Genomic DNA, 14611 nt, shown 5'->3' with positions numbered 1-14611 from the left:
AAGGGAGCCCTCCATCCCGGAAGGCTATGAGCACCCCAAGCACAGCACCATTAATGTTCTAGTTCTTGTTCATAAGGGAGGGATCAATGCGGGCCAGTTGGGAGTTGCCCACACGAGGGAGGGATAACAGTTCCAAGAAGACGCCGTCGACTGCCTGCCTATTTTTCATCATGGTTCAGTCCCGAACCTCGACCGCACCACCCAAAAAAAACAACAGCTCCCTACATACCAGGGTGGCACCACCGTTACTCGTTGGCCACCGGATGGTCATACTCAGACATTTATCAATCACTCATCAGAACTGTTTAAAGTAGCTACCTGGAATATCCGGCGGGCAACCAACCAGCGAAAACCAGGGGAATCCTACAATACCTCAGAAGACACAAAATCGACGTGGTTATGTTGCAGGAGACCCATCTCCTCCCTGACTCAGAACGCCACTGGGCTAGGTCATGGGGTTGCCACAGGTACTTCTCGTCATATTCATCATACATGAGAGGGGTGGCCATCCTGATCAATAAAAAAGCAGGCTTCAGCCTAATAGAACCCAAGAGAGACACTGAGGGAAGAGCGCTATTGGTGAGAGTGATTCTTGCAGGGAAGGAGATAACCCTAGGGACCTCATATGCCCCCAACACAGATGGCCCAAACACCTTCAACTGGGTGATGTCACACCTAGGAACAACCAACCCAGGTACAATCGTCTGGGGAGCAGATCTCAATACAACACTGGACCCCCAAATAGATAAATCACACAACACAACAGCTCGACCGCCCAAAGCCAGTCTACAGGTTAAAGAAATCTGCCAGGCATTTGACCAGATTGATGCATGGAGACAATCCAACCAGAGCTTGAGAGACTACACGTTTCACTCCGCCGTTCACAACGCCAGTTCATGCATCGATTATCTCATGGTATCAGCGCAGAGCCCATTCTGATGGGGACCCAGTCACATCCTCCCCAGATCCCTCTCTGATCATTCAATGGTAACACTCTAGTACACCCTGCCTAACACCAAATCAGCCACGCTCAACTGGAGATTCAAACCGGGATCACTATCATACCACGTGTTTGCAACCGAACTGCAACAAGAAATCACATCCTTCCTAGGGATAAATCAAGATTCTGTCAGATCCGCAGGTACCCTGTGGGAAATGTTGAAATGCTACATACAAGGCATTTGTATGGCAAGAGAAAATGGCATTCTGAAACAGTTAAGATCGACTAAAAGAGCTTGAGCGCAAATGCACCACGTCTGATGATCCACAACTTCAAGTCGACCTAAAAGAAGAGCTGCTAAGATTTAACGAAATGGCTACTCGAGAACTAAAGTTCCTCGGACGCATACACCAAGTCCTGCAATATGGCGAGGGCCAAAAGCCAGGGGCCCTACTGGCACGCTTGATAGCGCTTGATAAAACACCCACTCGAGTGGAGCGTGTCTGCGACTCACAAGGGACCCCAGTATATACCGAGGAGGACATTGTTAAAGTGTTTCACACCTTCTATCAGAGTCTATATAGTTCCAAACATAGTCCACATCCCGAGGAATTGCAAAACTACTTACATGACACAGAACTTTACTGGGTAGTCAGTGAACTCCGGCAACCACTAAACGCACCCATATCGTTAGAAGAAATCACTGTAGCTATTAAAACCCTCCCAAACACCAAAGCCCCGGGCCCGGATGGTCTCACGGGTGAATTCTACAAAGCCTTTGCAACCACCATAGCCCTGCTCTTACTACAAGTCTATGAAGAAGCCTTAGAACGCGGAACTCTCCCATCGACGATGCGTGAAGCCAACATCATCCTCCTACACAAGGCAGGCAAACCCCTGGACGATTGCGCCTCTTATAGGCCAATCTCCTTGATCAATCTGGATAATAAAATACTGGCCAAAATTCTAACAACACGACTGCCCCCCTTATGCCTGCATTGGTGCTAGGCGATCAGGCAGGTTTTATTCCAGGCCGCAGCACAACGTACAGCATCAGAAGGCTGTTTGGTATCATAGAGACACTTGACCCCTCACAACACGCTATAGCTGTCCTACTCGACACAGAGAAGGCATTCGATTCAGTCGAATGGCCTTTCATGGTTGCGGTTTTGAAACAAATGGGACTAGGGAATTTCTTCATCAAGCTAGTTTTGTTGCTCTATAATGACCCCCGATCCTTCATCACCTTAGGCAACACGAAATCTGTCAGTATAAAACTTGAACGTGGCACCAGACAAGGCTGTCCCCTGTCAGCACTTATTTTCGCCTTAATAATGGAAACCCTACCCTCACAGTTGCGCGCCCAACAACTTCACAGAGGCCTCACTTTTGGACCCCATAAACTAGTCGTCTCACTCTACGCTGACGATGTGATCCTATTTGTACATGATCCCCAAACCAATCTCAACCCAATAATGTGTGAAGTGATCAAATTCAGTAACGTCTCCGGTCTTAAGACCAACCACTCTAAATCAGTGATATTTTCCCTAACACGACAGACCACTAAATTTGTAGACAACCACAGGTTCGGGTGGGAAGACTTCCAGGTTCGCTACCTGGGCATCCACATGTCCCTCAATCATGGCGACGTATATAACGACAACTATGGGCTGACACTGAAATCCCTCCAGGAGCGCATACAGAGATGGAAAACACTCTGGGGTAGAGCCTCCTTGATCAAAATGACGATTCTCCCCAAGCTTCTCTACCTATTCACAAATATACTGCTGCTCCTTCCACAGTAAAAGAGTTAAATGCCTCATTCTAGATTTACTATGGGCGGGGAAACCGGCAAGAGTAGCCTACACAACTTTAACATTACCAACGTCCCACGGTGGCCTCGCACTCCCCGATATGGAGAGGTACTTCTGGGCAGCTCAGGCACAATTCTTGAGCCACTGGTACACCACGCACTTTATTCGACCGCATGTACAGATAGAACGAGCCCTAGCTTCACCTAATCTACTAAGAGCGGTCATTATCGGCCACATGCCAATACCCCAAAACACAATGAATACCCTCCTGTCCACCTATGCAATCTGGAAAAAAACTAGCACGAAAATATAATGTACAAATCAGATTCTCCCCCCTGCTGCCAATCAAATTTATCCCAGGCATCCCCTTAATGGCTGAGAAGGCGTTCCACCAGTGGCTCGATAAAATTAAGGTCAATCCCTTGGCAACCTGTTCCCTGAAGGCACATTTATAACACCCCAGATGGCCAGAGAAAGAGGAGGTGACTCGTCACTTGACATATTCATGTACTTTAGGCTATGTTACACCCTGCAGTCACTGTTCCCATCATTACCCCAACAGCCAGAGACTTGGAATCTCTTACATAACACGATCCAGACGAAAGGAGAAGGGAGGTTGACCTCACTGATATATAAATCCCTGCTAACAGATACAGTGACTATAGACACCCGAACGAAGAGACGCTGGGAAAAGACCACTCAAACCATGATTCCAGAGGAAGACTGGACTTATATCCTGCGGCAAACACAGAAAGTGATGATAAACAGACGCTTCAAGCAAATCCATTTTAACTTTGTGCACCAAATCTATTTCACCCCGGCCAAGAAACACAGACAACACCCTGAATCAGCAGCCCAATGTGAATGGTGTGGCATGCAGACAGCTGACTTCTTACACCTCGCTTGAGACTGCCCCGTAGTTTCTCAGTTTTGATGTCAAGTCCTATAAACGGCAGCTGCAATAATAGGCGAAGAGCTAACGCCACTCCTCTCGGTGGCCCTTCTCAGTTTAACCAAATACCTACACCCCTCAATAAGGAAGCTACCAGCTCTTCTCCTGGTACTGGCACGCAGGAGAATCGCCATGTCATGGGGCCGCGGAGCGGCCCCCTCCCTGGCAGCCTGTAAAAAAGAAATCCTGTACTGTCAAGACATGAACACTGAATTTATGCGAACACTATCCCTACATGCATGCCCGCCAGACATATGGGGCCCCTATGTTGCATATCTACTCACAACAACAGCTGACTCAGGTTCATGAGAGCAGATCACATAAAAACTGAATCAGATGTGGACCATCCCAAAGTACTGCTACCCACGGACTGCAAAAAGGGAGCTGGCCACTGCAAAACACTTGCGCACAATGATGGAATGGGTGGGAGCGATGGAAAAGGGGGGGCTGTGGGGCGCTGAGGTTATTGCTGAACCCGGTTGGTGCATGTTTGTTTGTCGTTATGTATAAATCCAAAAAATATAGTATTAAAAAAAAGGAATGATTAAAAGCACGGAATGTTCCATTTTCTCTGACAATCATTTACTGTCCATGGAGAGGAGTTTGGTGAGACTGAAAGGATCAGATTCAGAAATGAGAATTGGCCAGGAAGTCCCACTGGGGTGTGAGAAAAACTTTCAGATATGGCGGAACACTCCTTTTGGCAGCGTCTTAACTTAATGCAGTCATGTACATTCCACACTTGGGTAATGTGCTTATCACAGGTATATTGGCTTCACAGACATTCCGCAAGCCACCTGTACACATCCCTAGCCACATTTTAGCCATTGTGAGACTATCAGGGCAAACGCAGACCAGTAAAATACACAAGAGATAAAGCACTGCTCACACAGGGCCTGCCTTCATGTGGCCTACACCCATATGCAACGGCACTTGCAACCGAGAATGGACAAGGATGTCCCGCCGGGGTGTGCTACAAGTCTTAGAAGATGGCACAACAGTCTTCCTTTTACCATTTCTTTGCCTATCAAAGGTATAATAGCTTCAAAGACATGCCGCAACCTGCCCATTCACTGCCCTGAGCATCTCTAGACATGGATATCAGTATACGTTTCCCAGTGCCGGGAAAATGCTGGTAAAGGGTGACGCATTTCCCTCCAGGTAATTCCGGTGCCGGTAGTTCAGGTAATTCCCCCACGGTGTCCTGTGGGACTCCAAAGAATGTAGAATTACCAGCATTCCACCCACCTGTAATGTCCCGGAAATACCACAATATCAGGCGGCAGGAATGCTAATTCCGTTGGGTGGTATCCTACCGGAATACCACCAGAATCGTATGAGGGCCATTGTTTTTCTAGCAGGGACAAGTAAAATGCACAAAAAAACAAAGAACTGCCCATGCAGGCTTCTCCTCCTACATACTGCATAACGATATCAAGAGACCGCTGTATACAATACAACTTGCTAACTGAATAGGCCACGATGTGGGACCACTGGGGTATGGGGCAAGAATTTAAAGGGTTTCAAGTTAGCACCGCACTCCTCCTGGCGCTATCTTATTTTGATGCTCTCATGTAACATTTTGATGCCATTTAGCACTTGGGTCCATTTTTTAAATAAAAATTATAATAGCTCCAAACGCATTCCACAAACCGCCCACCCATAGCCCTGGACTGCTGTTCACATTGTGTGTGTGTGTCTAGCAGTGCAAATGCAGACAACTGCAAAACAGACAAAATAAACATCTGCCAGTGCAGGTTTCGGCCACATGTAGCATAACCACACCAAGAGGAACGGATATAAAATAGCAATTGACTCAAAAGTCCCATCATTACTGCAGATTCAATCAGGCACTGACTGCTAGCCAAAGCAACATTTTGCCTCTACACCAAGCACTCTTCCTCCGGCTAATTTCTGCCCCATATCTCTTCTTCCATTTCTTGGGAAGTTGCTTGAATCCCTGGCCACCCCTCTGCTTTGCTAATTTCTGGAGGATTCCTGTTTCTTTGACCCTTTTCAGTCTGGTTGTCGTCCTGGGCACGGCACTGAATAAGCCCTTGTTTCTGTTGTGGATGACCAGGCTGGCGGACCAGGTTGGTGCCAGAGACCTGATTTTGTTACATCTATCTGCTGCTTTTGACACTGTTGGCCACTCAATCCTGCTGGACAGGATGGTCTCGGCTGTTATTGCAGACCCGGTCCTGTCCTGTTTTTAATTTTTCCTCTCTGATCGCTCACAATCTCTCTCTCTTCCTCCCTACCTCTCAGCTTCTGTCCAATCACTTGGTCTGCCCCACAAGGGTCAGCTCTTTCACCCTTACTGCTCAATGTTTACATACAACCTTTGACCAAACGTATACAATCTTTTGGCTTTTGTTGCTGTTCCGATCCGGATGACATACAGATTCTAGTGCGCCTTGACCTCACGCAACAAAATGCTCTTACCCCCTTGTAGGTGACTCTGGATACTGTGCTGAATCCCAAGGTATTGTCAAGCTCCTTTCCATGAAGCCAGGGAGGTGGGGCTGCTACCCGATAGTCCCCCTGGGGGTGGCGCTCTGCGGCAGGATCTCATGGGGAGGGAGGACCCCATGGAGAGTAGTGACGATCTCGAGAGCACGCAGTATCCCTTTGTCCCTGAGAACAGTGATGTCTTCATTCACAGCTCAATATGAACCTAGAGCTTGACAGGGACTGAATAGACCCACAGAGCAGATAGGCAGACGGTTTTCGAGGAGGGAAGCACACTCACGGAGGTCCTGCAACGCAAAAGGCAGACGGGATAAGAAGGAAAATATCCATTGGTGACCGCAGTGCAATGAAACCGCCAGCACGTTGCAAGGAAGACACACGGAAGTCCAGGGAAGGTCACGGGGCACAAGAGAAGCCACAAAAGCTCCTGGGAGACCCGCAAACAACCGGAGTGTGACAGCCAAGACCCTGCATGTACAAGGGTGGCTAATTCCAATGTTGGGGAGACCCAGAGAGCACAAAGGGGCTGGAGCAAAGAAAAGAAGGAATACTCACCAGGGCACAGTCACCTTCTGAAGGGGGTCTGGGATCCATATTAATGAGGCATACCCGACCAATAACAAAGTGAAATATGAACTTTACAGATTCAAGTGACACCTACAGACCTTGGCAGAAGAGTAAACCGAGGCTGTGTACTGGAGAGAGATTAAGCAAATAAAACTTTGTGAAAGATAAGTGAAGATGGTCTGGGACCCCTGTTGGGCAAGTACACGCAGAACTGTAATCTAGAGAACACCTGTGACATTCAGAGTCCTGGGCAGGAGAGTGTACCAAGGCTGCGGATCGAAGAGAAACTAGATAAAGAGAACGACATTCAGAGTCCTGGGCAGGAAAGTACACCAAGGCTGAGGATCGAAGAGAAACTAGATAAAGAGAACATTGTGAATCACCAATTGAAGGGGGTCTGGGACCCTTATCAAGAAGGCGTGCCTCGACCAGTTATAAAGCAGAATACAAACTTTACATATACAAGTGGCACCCACAGACAGGATAGTGAATCAAGGCTGTGGACAGGAGAGAGATTAAGCAAAGAGAACTTTGTGAAATATCAAGTGTAGGGGGTCTAGGACCCATGCTAAGGAAATACTCCCCAAATTATAATCCAGAGGAATACAAGGTTTGTGTACACCGTGGCATTCAGAGACCATGGTAGGAGAGTGTACCAAGGCTGTGCGTGGAAGTGAAGACAGAGGGAGATAATTGTGACTCCAAGACTGCTGAGGACCCTACTTGGCAGGATAGTGGACCAAGAGAAGGGGTACTGAGAACAGGGTCTGGGACCTGCAGCAATTAAGAGAAAGGGTTGGGGACCCTCAACACAGCTTGGGAGAGAGAAACCCAGGCCATTCGTCCCCGCTGCAGCACCTGGGAGCCAGGTCTGCCAAGAAAGGGTCAGATACCCTGAAACAGCTTGGCTAAGGCGTCCAAGCAAATCTTCCTTGTGGCAAGGCCTGAGAGTCAGGTTTGCCAAGTAAAGATAAAGACTTATCGTGAACATTAAAGACACTGAGACACATTAGGTAAAGCGGAAAAGACTCCAGAGAAAGGGAATCTACCCCTTGAGTCTTGTGGAACTTTTGTTTGCATTTCTATACCTTTTTGGAACCTTTGTTTTGAACTACAAAGACAGGCCGCAGGCTCACCACCAAGAGACATTTCCCTTTTCTCCATTTTCTAAGCTTTGCTTGTGAGGGATAGGTTAGAATTTGGACACAGATTGGCGAACTATACTTTGGAAATTCTGACACTGACCGTTTCATTTGCTAGTTTGGTTGAGGTAGGGAAACCCCTCATAGAGGTAGGGCTAGCTAGGTTTTCCTACTATTCCCCCCCATTTTTGTTATTAATAAATGTCTTTACCAATCAACATTCCACCATTGTGTCCGTCTCTTACTCCTACACCCTCACAATACCCACTGCTTCCGTGGCTGATGGCCCTTCTGAGGAATCTCCAGACGCCGCAGGAAATGGCGTATAACAGGGGCCATGTTGGCCAGGCTGGCCACTGAGCTGACCTTTGGCCTCTGGAAGACCGATTCAAATGCCTGTACTGGTTTGGGTGTGCGCTGATGTACAGGCCAGACAAGGATGGACAGATAGTCCTGGATTGTGCAATGTTGCATGACATCTGCGTCAGACGTAACATACCCCTGCCCCCAGATCTGGACATGCCTCCCCACAGGATGATTCAGCGCCAGCCCATGCCATGTATGAAGGCCAGGGATGGGCGAATGGCTGGCAGGAACTGCTTGAGAACCTTTTTGAAGTATACCCTCAACTCTGAAAACCCCTTCCACCTTTGTAAATATCATGCACCATCGCAGTAGACACTTGTTTGATAAAAGGAATGTCCAGCCATTGCTTCAAGTGAAATGTTTTGTATTTTAATGTGAACAATGGCAACCCCAAACAAACACCTCCCTCCCTCCACAAACAACCCTCCTCCCAAACAGCCCCCTCAACAAGCAACCCACCTATCACCCACCCAGTGATGCACGGTGCCAGTGTTCTACTGTCACATGTGGTGCCTCTTCGCCATGATGCTCTTAGCCTACTTCCTCGATGACTGGAGTAGCTGGGAGCGATGCTGAGGGGTTCCAGGCTGGGAGCCCTCGGTGGTGGTGACTGAGGTTGGTGGGTCAGATCCCTGGCCTCGCATGTGTTGCAGGGCCACGTAGATGCTGTGGTTGATGGTCTCAGCAGTGGCGGAGGCTACCTCATTGTCCTCACACACCCTTTGGAGAAGGGAGACACAGGCAGCAGTGGCATGTCCAAGCGACATGGCAGTCCTGCGGCTCAACGCCTGCGTGCACTCCCGCATCATATTTCACCTCACCACCTGTCTTGGATGAATCACACAGTTGTGGCACTTGCTCTCACTGTTTTGCCAATTCCTATGAGCCAATGCCGATTCCCTCCACTTGCTTGGAGATAGCCTGTCCTTTAATGACGGAGCTTTCGAGAACGTGATTCTGTTAATGCTTGTCTCAAATCCTAATTACTCAACAAAATAGGCCAATGATTAGATACAATTTTTCTCATAGACCCAGATTCAACATTAAATTGAGTGATAAATCTGATAGGACCAGTCTTGTCTAGGTTTTGCCTCGGCTACTCGCTTGCTGATAAGCTCTATTGACCACATAATAAGAGTAGCATCTTCCAAGAAGAGATCACCAATTTGTTTAGCTGTATCCTTAAAGTTCTCTTCCTTGGAACAATGTCTTCTTGCTCACATAAATTCCCCATGAGGGATGCTACATTTCAATGAATACGGATGATAGCTCAGAGCGTGCAGAAGGGAATTAGAAGTCGTCGGCTTCCTATACGGATTGGACTTGAGCTGATTCCCGCTAACAGTACATTCAACATCTAAGAACATGATTTCAGTGGGGCTGACCGTAGTTGTAAATCTCAGATTAAAAGCCTTAGCATTCAAACAGTCTGCATATTGATACAAAAGAGAAATAGGCACGTCCCAGACAATAAATACATCATCAATAAAACGATACCAATGAATCACATGGTTGACATGTAGATCATATCGTTCTGACCATGGCCAGTTTTCAGATTGTTGAACTGGGTTGTATTTAATGAAATTGTAGTGCTATTCAGCACTTTACTGACCAAGTGACTGGGTTTTTGTTTGCTTACAGAAATGAACGGTATATCCGTTGCTGTTCTGTTAAGCTTTTTATTTTTTATATATATATATATTTATATATATATATATTCAGTAAAAAACTTTGTTAAAGGGACGTTATGTTTAAGTTGGGCTACTAAAAACCTATGAACTTCAGTAAAAAAACTTTGTTAAAGGGACGTTATGGTTCAGAGTAAAACCAAAAAACAAATTGTCACATATACCGCAGCTACAAAATATTAATACAGGGGATATTAAATCCATCATTTTGCCCGAAATCGGAAATTGGGAAAATTGGTTCATTGTCCAATTTAGATCTGCGTTTTTTGTTGATCTCATACGGGAGTACTCTAATGGAGTATGGGGTAATAATTATGAAATTGTGATATGCCACTCTTCTATCTATAAAGATCTTAGCAATAAAAAAAGTGACTTGGGGGGGATTTCTCCACCTAATATTGAATCAGGAAGTAAGCTAATAGAAGTAAGACCTTCGGAGAGAAACTCACCTACCCCAAATTGAGATGAGGCATGTAATAATGAATTTACTCTCCTCTCTTGGAATAGTAGGGGCTTTAATTCTCTACTGCATAAGGATGGTATTCAATTGTTGTTGGAGAGCGATATATTTACCCTTCAAGAAAAATGGGTCACTGGGGAAATTTTATTGGATGGATGTAATATATGGAATAAAGTTGCCTCCAAAGGTGAAAAGGGCCGTCCACATGGATGTTTATGTATTGGGGTGAAAAATCATTTTATTTGTAAACCATATGAGAAGTATGGGAACTCTCCTAACGTTATGTGTGCAGTCATAGCTAGGGGAAGCCTATTAGAGAAACTCCTTCTTATTAACATGTACTCATCCCCTGTGGGAGCCAGGTGAGCGTAACAGGCGCATTGTCTCTGGCTGCAAGGGTGACATCACTATAGACTCAAATGAAAGCAGTGACAGCAAAGAACGAAGAGTTGGAGGGACGGTCCCGCAGAAACAATATCAGGATTGTCGGGGTCAGAGAGCAGCAGCTCAGAATCGAAATGGAAGAACATGTTGAAAAGATCTGCATGGAACTTTTCGGAGCTCAGTCCCTCTCCCAGCTATTCGTTGTTGAAAGCGCTCATAGGGTCCCTAACACCAGACCAATCCCAGGGGCGAACCCGCGTCCAATCATAGCCAAACTCTTAAACTATAAGGACCGCGATTCGATACTCAAGTCAGCCAGAGAGAAGGGGGACCTCCAATATGACGGGGACAGTATTCAATTCTATCCAGACTTTTCACCAGCTGTGCAGGCTCAAAGCAGGTCATATACGACCGTTAAACGCCGGCTGCAAGATAATCGGATACTATACTCAATGCTCTTCCCTGCAAAACTGCGCATTCAGCATGAAGGTAAAACTACATTTTTGAATACACCCAAAGAAGCAAACAATTACCTGGACAGAACTGGCTGCAGACCCGCCTCCAACAACCCAAGACCACAGCGCCGGGACCGAATGAGAAGAGAGCTGCCATAAGCCAACATCCGAACATAGTAAGAAGTGGAACCAAGTCGCACCACTACCACAAGATCGCCACCACAGAACCACAATCCTACAAGCTAAGGGAGCCCTCCATCCCGGAAGGCTATGAGCACCCCAAGCACAGCACCATTAATGTTCTAGTTCTTGTTCATAAGGGAGGGATCAATGCGGGCCAGTTGGGAGTTGCCCACACGAGGGAGGGATAACAGTTCCAAGAAGACGCCGTCGACTGCCTGCCTATTTTTCATCATGGTTCAGTCCCGAACCTCGACCGCACCACCCAAAAAAAACAACAGCTCCCTACATACCAGGGTGGCACCACCGTTACTCGTTGGCCACCGGATGGTCATACTCAGACATTTATCAATCACTCATCAGAACTGTTTAAAGTAGCTACCTGGAATATCCGGGGGGCAACCAACCAGCGAAAACCAGGGGAATCCTACAATACCTCAGAAGACACAAAATCGACGTGGTTATGTTGCAGGAGACCCATCTCCTCCCTGACTCAGAACGCCACTGGGCTAGGTCATGGGGTTGCCACAGGTACTTCTCGTCATATTCATCATACATGAGAGGGGTGGCCATCCTGATCAATAAAAAAGCAGGCTTCAGCCTAATAGAACCCAAGAGAGACACTGAGGGAAGAGCGCTATTGGTGAGAGTGATTCTTGCAGGGAAGGAGATAACCCTAGGGACCTCATATGCCCCCAACACAGATGGCCCAAACACCTTCAACTGGGTGATGTCACACCTAGGAACAACCAACCCAGGTACAATCGTCTGGGGAGCAGATCTCAATACAACACTGGACCCCCAAATAGATAAATCACACAACACAACAGCTCGACCGCCCAAAGCCAGTCTACAGGTTAAAGAAATCTGCCAGGCATTTGACCAGATTGATGCATGGAGACAATCCAACCAGAGCTTGAGAGACTACACGTTTCACTCCGCCGTTCACAACGCCAGTTCATGCATCGATTATCTCATGGTATCAGCGCAGAGCCCATTCTGATGGGGACCCAGTCACATCCTCCCCAGATCCCTCTCTGATCATTCAATGGTAACACTCTAGTACACCCTGCCTAACACCAAATCAGCCACGCTCAACTGGAGATTCAAACCGGGATCACTATCATACCACGTGTTTGCAACCGAACTGCAACAAGAAATCACATTCTTCCTAGGGATAAATCAAGATTCTGTCAGATCCGCAGGTACCCTGTGGGAAATGTTGAAATGCTACATACAAGGCATTTGTATGGCAAGAGAAAATGGCATTCTGAAACAGTTAAGATCGACTAAAAGAGCTTGAGCGCAAATGCACCACGTCTGATGATCCACAACTTCAAGTCGACCTAAAAGAAGAGCTGCTAAGATTTAACGAAATGGCTACTCGAGAACTAAAGTTCCTCGGACGCAGACACCAAGTCCTGCAATATGGCGAGGGCCAAAAGCCAGGGGCCCTACTGGCACGCTTGATAGCGCTTGATAAAACACCCACTCGAGTGGAGCGTGTCTGCGACTCACAAGGGACCCCAGTATATACCGAGGAGGACATTGTTAAAGTGTTTCACACCTTCTATCAGAGTCTATATAGTTCCAAACATAGTCCACATCCCGAGGAATTGCAAAACTACTTACATGACACAGAACTTTACTGGGTAGTCAGTGAACTCCGGCAACCACTAAACGCACCCATATCGTTAGAAGAAATCACTGTAGCTATTAAAACCCTCCCAAACACCAAAGCCCCGGGCCCGGATGGTCTCACGGGTGAATTCTACAAAGCCTTTGCAACCACCATAGCCCTGCTCTTACTACAAGTCTATGAAGAAGCCTTAGAACGCGGAACTCTCCCATCGACGATGGGTGAAGCCAACATCATCCTCCTACACAAGGCAGGCAAACCCCTGGACGATTGCGCCTCTTATAGGCCAATCTCCTTGATCAATCTGGATAATAAAATACTGGCCAAAATTCTAACAACACGACTGCCCCCCTTATGCCTGCATTGGTGCTAGGCGATCAGGCAGGTTTTATTCCAGGCCGCAGCACAACGTACAGCATCAGAAGGCTGTTTGGTATCATAGAGACACTTGACCCCTCACAACACGCTATAGCTGTCCTACTCGACGCAGAGAAGGCATTCGATTCAGTCGAATGGCCTTTCATGGTTGCGGTTTTGAAACAAATGGGACTAGGGAATTTCTTCATCAAGCTAGTTTTGTTGCTCTATAATGACCCCCGATCCTTCATCACCTTAGGCAACACGAAATCTGTCAGTATAAAACTTGAACGTGGCACCAGACAAGGCTGTCCCCTGTCAGCACTTATTTTCGCCTTAATAATGGAAACCCTACCCTCACAGTTGCGCGCCCAACAACTTCACAGAGGCCTCACTTTTGGACCCCATAAACTAGTCGTCTCACTCTACGCTGACGATGTGATCCTATTTGTACATGATCCCCAAACCAATCTCAACCCAATAATGTGTGAAGTGATCAAATTCAGTAACGTCTCCGGTCTTAAGACCAACCACTCTAAATCAGTGATATTTTCCCTAACACGACAGACCACTAAATTTGTAGACAACCACAGGTTCGGGTGGGAAGACTTCCAGGTTCGCTACCTGGGCATCCACATGTCCCTCAATCATGGCGACGTATATAACGACAACTATGGGCTGACACTGAAATCCCTCCAGGAGCGCATACAGAGATGGAAAACACTCTGGGGTAGAGCCTCCTTGATCAAAATGACGATTCTCCCCAAGCTTCTCTACCTATTCACAAATATACTGCTGCTCCTTCCACAGTAAAAGAGTTAAATGCCTCATTCTAGATTTACTATGGGCGGGGAAACCGGCAAGAGTAGCCTACACAACTTTAACATTACCAACGTCCCACGGTGGCCTCGCACTCCCCGATATGGAGAGGTACTTCTGGGCAGCTCAGGCACAATTCTTGAGCCACTGGTACACCACGCACTTTATTCGACCGCATGTACAGATAGAACGAGCCCTAGCTTCACCTAATCTACTAAGAGCGGTCATTATCGGCCACATGCCAATACCCCAAAACACAATGAATACCCTCCTGTCCACCTATGCAATCTGGAAAAAAACTAGCACGAAAATATAATGTACAAATCAGATTCTCCCCCCTGCTGCCAATCAAATTTATCCCAGGCATCCCCTTAAT

Source organism: Ambystoma mexicanum, chromosome 8, assembly GCF_040938575.1.
Source record: "Ambystoma mexicanum isolate Mex_15411 chromosome 8, UKY_AmexF1_1, whole genome shotgun sequence".
NCBI classification, from domain to species: Eukaryota; Metazoa; Chordata; class Amphibia; order Caudata; family Ambystomatidae; genus Ambystoma; species Ambystoma mexicanum.
Note: the sequence above shows the minus strand (reverse complement) of the source record.